This window comes from Loxodonta africana, chromosome 7, assembly GCF_030014295.1.
Source record: "Loxodonta africana isolate mLoxAfr1 chromosome 7, mLoxAfr1.hap2, whole genome shotgun sequence".
Taxonomy (NCBI): domain Eukaryota; kingdom Metazoa; phylum Chordata; class Mammalia; order Proboscidea; family Elephantidae; genus Loxodonta; species Loxodonta africana.
The window spans coordinates 110,854,424-110,860,728 of NC_087348.1; positions in this window are offsets into that span (position 1 = coordinate 110,854,424).

Below are 6,305 nucleotides of genomic sequence, written 5' to 3' on the forward strand. Positions count from 1 at the left end.
TAGGAGGCTACTACAGTATTCCCAGAGAGAGCGGGTGATGGCCTGAAATAGGGTAGTTATAGGTGGAGTGGGAGATAGATGTGAGAAATAGGTAGGCTGTGAAATCAGCAAGGTTAGGAAGTTCCTTTCATGTGAGATTTGAGAAAGAGAAATCAAGGTTGATTCTTAATTTTCTGACCCAGGTGATTGGATAAAGGGGGCTGCCATGATACCAGATAGGAATACAGGAGGTAAGGCAGTCTCAAGCCAGCTGCATTAAGTTCAACTATGCACAAGTTGAAACTGTAGTTCCTATGGAACATTCTTGAAGCCCTGGTGGAGTAGAGCGGTTAAGAGAGAACTCCCAGGACTACCTACAAAAAAATAAGACTTCCCCTTAGAGCCAAGCCATAAATTTGGACTTTTAGGCCTCCTGAACTGTGAAAGGAGCCCTGGTGGCACAGCAATTAAGCATTCAGCTGTTAACCAAAGTTGGCAGTTTGAATCCGCCAGCCACTCCTTGGAAACCCTATGGGACAGTTCTATTCTGTCCTATACGGTCACCATGAGTCGGGATTGACTCAACAGCAACAGGTTTGCTTTGGTTTTATGAAACATTCTATTGGAGAGTTCTAGCAATCACACACATGTATTTGAAGTTTGGACTAGTCTTGAAGACAAGAAATTAGCTGACCTTAATTGTCAAACCAACAGAAGTATCAGAATACCTCCTTTCAAAACCAGGGTCTGCCATTCAAGAGCCATTTACCAGTAAACTTGAGTACAGTATTTTTACGCAAATAAAGCATGCCTTCTGCATTTCTTTGCCACCTCGCTCTCCCCCACAAGATATTTTCATAAATGTGCTATCTTAGTCATTTAGTGCTGCTATAACAGAAGTACCACAAGTGGATGGCTTTAACAAAGAGAAATTTATTCTCTTATAGTCTAGTAGGTTACAAGTCCAAATTCAGGATGTCAGCTCCAGAGGATGGCTTTCCCTCTCTGTCAGCACTGGAGGAAAATTCCCTGTCACCAATCTTCCCTTGGTCTGGGACCATCTCAGCACAGGAACCTAGGTCCAAAGGACACACTTTGCTCCCGGTGCTGCTTTCTTGGTGGTGTGGGGTCCCCAACTCTCTGCTTGCTTCCCTTTCCTTTTATCTCTTGAGAGATAAAAGGTGGTGCAGGCCATACTCCAGGGAAGCTCCCTTTACATTGTATCAGGGAGGTGACCAGACCAAGGGTGTTACATCCCACCCTAATCCTCTTAACCACAGGCAGAGATTATGATTTATAACACATTGGAAAATCACAAAACGGACGACAACCACACAAGTTGTCCAAGTTAATAACCAAGTTAACACACACATTTTGAGGGGGATGTAATTCGATCCATGACATGTGCTATGTTAATTTTTTTTTTTTTTACAGCAACATGTTGAAGAGGATTGACAAGGTGGAGCTTGTGAGGGTGCCTGAGAGGAGGGGAGGGCACAGCTAGCAAACAAATGTGGAAGATGCATATGTATTATTTGCATAAAAATATAGTAAAGCATTTGGCCCAAGTGGTTTTTTTTTAAGATTAAGAAGACAGGACCAGGTGATCTCTAAATTCTTTTCCAGCTCTAAAACTTCTGTATATTTCATGATTATTTCTATGTAATTTGACTTGGGTTTTGCCTTTAAAGAGTTTACCATCTAATGAGAGACAGTTAAGAACTGGAGAGTTATGTAGAAGATGGAACAATGTCAAGATGGAAAGAGAATTTAAATGATAATAATCACTATGAGTCGGAATAGACTCCACAGCAGTGGGTTTGGAGTGGGTGGGTTAAGTTAAACTTGAATACAACTTAATTATTTCATTCATTTCACAAATTTATATTAAGCTTCTACTACGTGCCAGGCCCAAGAAGCCCTGGTGATGCAGTGGTTAAAGCACTCGGCTGCTAACCAAAAGGTCGGCAGTTCGAACCCACTGGATGCTCTGCTGGAGAAAGATGTGGCAGTCTGCTTTTGTAAAGATTTACAATCTCAGAAACCCTATGGGGCAGTTCTACTCTGTCCTACAGGGCCTTTAAGAGTTGAAATTGGCTTGATGGCAGTGGGTTATGTGCCATGCTTAATTGCTAGAAAAGGACATCATGTTTGGTAAAGGAGAGGGTCAGCAAAAATGAAGGAAACCCTCAATGAGATAAACTGAGACAACAGCCACAACGAGAGACTCAAACATACCAATAATCATGAAGATGGCACAAGACCAGGCCATGTGTCAATTATACCTAAGGTCGCTATGAGTCTGAGCTGGCTAGATGGCGGCTAATAACAACATGTGCCAGGCATTAAGTTACGCTCCAGCGAAGAAAATGAGCACGGCTCCTGCTCTTGCGGATCTGTATGTCCTTGGGAAAATCACTTCAGCCTCTTTTTTTTTCCCCCCAGAGGTAAATTTAGGCTAATAATAACTCACTGCTATTATGCTAATCAAGTGTCATAATGTACACGAGCGCCCTTTATAAACATGATACGAATGATATGTTCACATTATTCTATTTCCCCTGTAGGTTCCTCACCCTCCACAGTCACAAAGACTCATGCTCTGCATACTGGGAGCACTGATGAAAAACATCATATTTCATCAGATCTTAGGCATCATGGAATCTGACTATTACTATACCCATCATGAGGAAAGAAAAACCTCAGCCATTTAAACTATGATACAGTGTTATGATGCCATTAATTGTAATGTATATCCTGATAGTGGAATGCTAAAACATGAAAAAAATAAACTCTCTAAAACTCAACTAACCACCATCTAACTGAGCACACATTAGCCTGGAGATAACGTGACCTTAGGAAGTAAAAGTATGTGGCAGACTAATTTAATTTCTTATTATAATAGAAACAGAAACTGTAAATAAGGAGGAAACAATAGATACCATCAGTGGGATCTCATAAGCTTTCGATTTCTTCCCAAACAATATATTCACTAGTAAGCTGGAAAGATATGGTCCAGACAACACTATTCTGAGACGGTTTGTAAAATGATCCAACATCCTCCTTACACAGACATTCACTGAGAACATATTATATGTAGGCACTGTGAATGAATATAAAGATGTAAAGAAGAGTAATATTCACAAGTTACAATCAATTACTTCAAAATTTGTATTGATCCTAAAGATTGCTTGAAGCTGGTGGCACAGTGGTTAAGTGATATGGCTGCTAACCAAAAGGTCGGCAGTTTGAATCCACCAGCCACTCCTGGGAAACCCTATGGGGCAGTTTTGCTCTGTCCTGTAGGGTCACTATGGGTCAGAATTGACTCAATGGCAATGAATAAAGACTGCTTAGGGAGTGAGTGGGGCTTCCTCAAAGAAATTTTTTTGCAAGAATGAATTGAGACAGACAGAAGAATCTGGGATACAAGTAGCTCGAAAAAGTTATCAATATCAGAGATAAAAAGATGTCATTATTAAGTTTGCAGGAGGTAACAATTTGACAAAAGTAAACCAGAGAAGAAAGAAACTAAATGCAAAGCTAGCTTGTTTAATTAATTATTTATTAAAACATAAGGATTCGACAGCACTGGGCTGGTGGGTATTAAAACATGCTGTTACGGATTGAATTGTGTGCCAACTTGGGTAGGCCATGATTCCCAGCATTTTGTGATTGCCCACCATTTTGTGATCTGATGTGATTATCCTATGTGTTGTAAATTCTAACCTCTACGATGCTAATGAGGCAAGTTTAGAGGTAGTTATGTTAATGAGCCCAGACTCAATCTACAGGATTAGGTTGTATCTTTAGTCAATCTCTTTTGAGAAATAAAAGAAAGAATCGAGCAGAGAGGAGAGGGACCTCATACGACCAAGAAGAAGCACCCAGGAGCAGAGAGTGTCCTTTGGATCTGTTCTAAGAAGCTCCTAGACCAGAGGAAGATTGATAATAAGGACCTTCCCCCAGAAACTACAGAGAGAGAAAGCCTTCCCCAGGAGTTGGCACCCTGAGTTCAGACTTCTAGCCTCATGACTATGAGAAAATAAATCTCTTTGTTAAAGACATCCACTTGTGGTATTTTTGTTAGAGCAGCGCTAGATAACTAAGACTTGCTAATAGCCAATAGCTGGTAGTGTGAGATGATATATCCTGGAAATTTTAAAAACTGCCATCTAAATATAGAATTGGAGACAACATGCAAAATAACCTAGAAAAGGGCCTAAACATTTGGGGGGAAAAAATAGAGAAAACATGTCTTGTATTTCAGTGTCTGCTTAAAAAGAATCTGGAGAAAATCATGAGGAGGTGGGGGAATCCTAAAAGGGAATCTTAAGAGGTTGGAGGGTTTATGGACTAGTGCCTAGAAATAACCTAAAGGGAGACCTCACCTGTCTTCATATGTAAGAGCAATTATGATGAAGAGCACCCCAACCAAGCTACACTTCTTCTGTAGAGTCACCATGCTTCTTAGAGAGAAGGACTTCAAGGACGCAAAAGGTAGATATAAAAAGCACTGTCAGTTAAGGATGCTAATGTATTATACAAAACAAAAAAAAAATTTAAATCTCTATTCTCATATTCCTGCGATCATTTCTCAGTAATTGTATACCATTGTTTCCCAAAGTAGTTCCACAGAAAAATAGTTCTCAAGTATGGCAATACATTGTAGACAGAGATATAAAAGAATATTCTTTTATATATGCATGTGTTTAGGAAACACTGAATTAACAAATGGCAAACAAGCTTTTCTATCCTGAATCCTCATAGTCTTTACATGTATGGGAAATAAAAAAAGAATTAAAAAAAAAAAATAGCTAACTTAAATTTGACTATGGAACCTTTTTCTTCTCAAGAGTATATAAAGGAACAGCGAAAATTCCATACAGATCAATTCTGAAAACCCTGGTACAGCTGAATCTCTGCCAAAGAAGAGGGCCTGAGAAAATAATCTTCTCAAACTCTAAAATTTATTTTTTCTAAATGGTACAAAGTTATTATTTCACCAAACAGTGAAGCTTTGGAAAAGATTCTTCTTAAGGAACCAGAGGGAAGGTTCTAATAGTCCAAGGCAAGCACAGAACTTCTTAAGTAGAAGTCATTTTTTAGTTGATGTAGATAAGAGAATTTTCAAAAATAACACTTCAGAATCCAGACACAGTTCTAATCCCCCAGAAACTCGATGGTTATGCTTGACTGTAAAATCTTTTATTTGTTTTCTTTTCTTTTAAGGAGCTACTTCGTAGACATCACACTTAATTCTAGTTGTGAGATTGAGTCAAAATCTTCCAGTTGAACTTTAGTCTACAGATTTTGTTTTCCCAAATGGAACACTCATATCATTTATTTATTAGTACATCAGGTAGCGGTAATCTCAGGAGAGATGAACACTGGCTTAAGGCTCACTTGAGCAGAACACTAGGCCAGAAGCTGCTGCCTGGCTCTACTTGTAGAGAATTAGAGCAAAGAATTTAGAATTTGCATGAATCTGCATCTTGGAAAGCCACAGCTTGGGTTCTTCTACATATTTAACAACTGGTCTGGGAAAATGTATAAGCAATGTGCCTCTGCTAAAGGCCAAAGGTCACCAAGTTAATATTAAAGCCTAAGGAATTTTTTCTTTTTAATTTTGATTTCTAACAGCACTTTGGTAGATTGTAACTGCCCTGCTATTCTTTGGCCATTGCCATTATTTGTTTATTGAACGTGGAATACTTAATCTTTACTATAGTACATGAGCACATTCAAAGAGTAAAACTCTTTGTTTATATAATAACTTCCATTTATTTTTGCTCACCGTATGCCAAGTGGAAGCCCTGGTGGCATAGTGGTTAAACGCCGCACCTCTAACCAAAAGTTCAGCAGTTCAAATCCACCAGGCGCTCCTTGGAAACTCAATGGGGCAGTTCTACTCTGTCCTATAGGGTCGCTATGAGTAGGAATTGACTTGATGTTGTTGGGTTTTTTTATGGGTTATATGCCAAGTAGTTCACATGCTTTTTGTTTTATTTATTAAATCAAAATACCAATCCTGATATTACTATCCCCATCTATATTAATTTCCTAATGCTGCTGTAACAAATTAGCATATAACTGTGGCTTAAAACAGCAGAAGCGTATTATCTTATAGTTCTATAGCTAAGAAGTTCAAGTTCAGTCTCACTGGGCTATATTCAAGGTGTCAGCAGGGTTGGTTCCTTCTGGAGGCTTTACGGAAGAACCTGTTCCTTGCCTTTTCCAGCTTCTAGAGGCTGCTGGCATACCTTGTTTCAACTTCTCTTCTTTCAGCACATTGCCTTTTTTCCCTCTTACCTTCTTCTTATAAG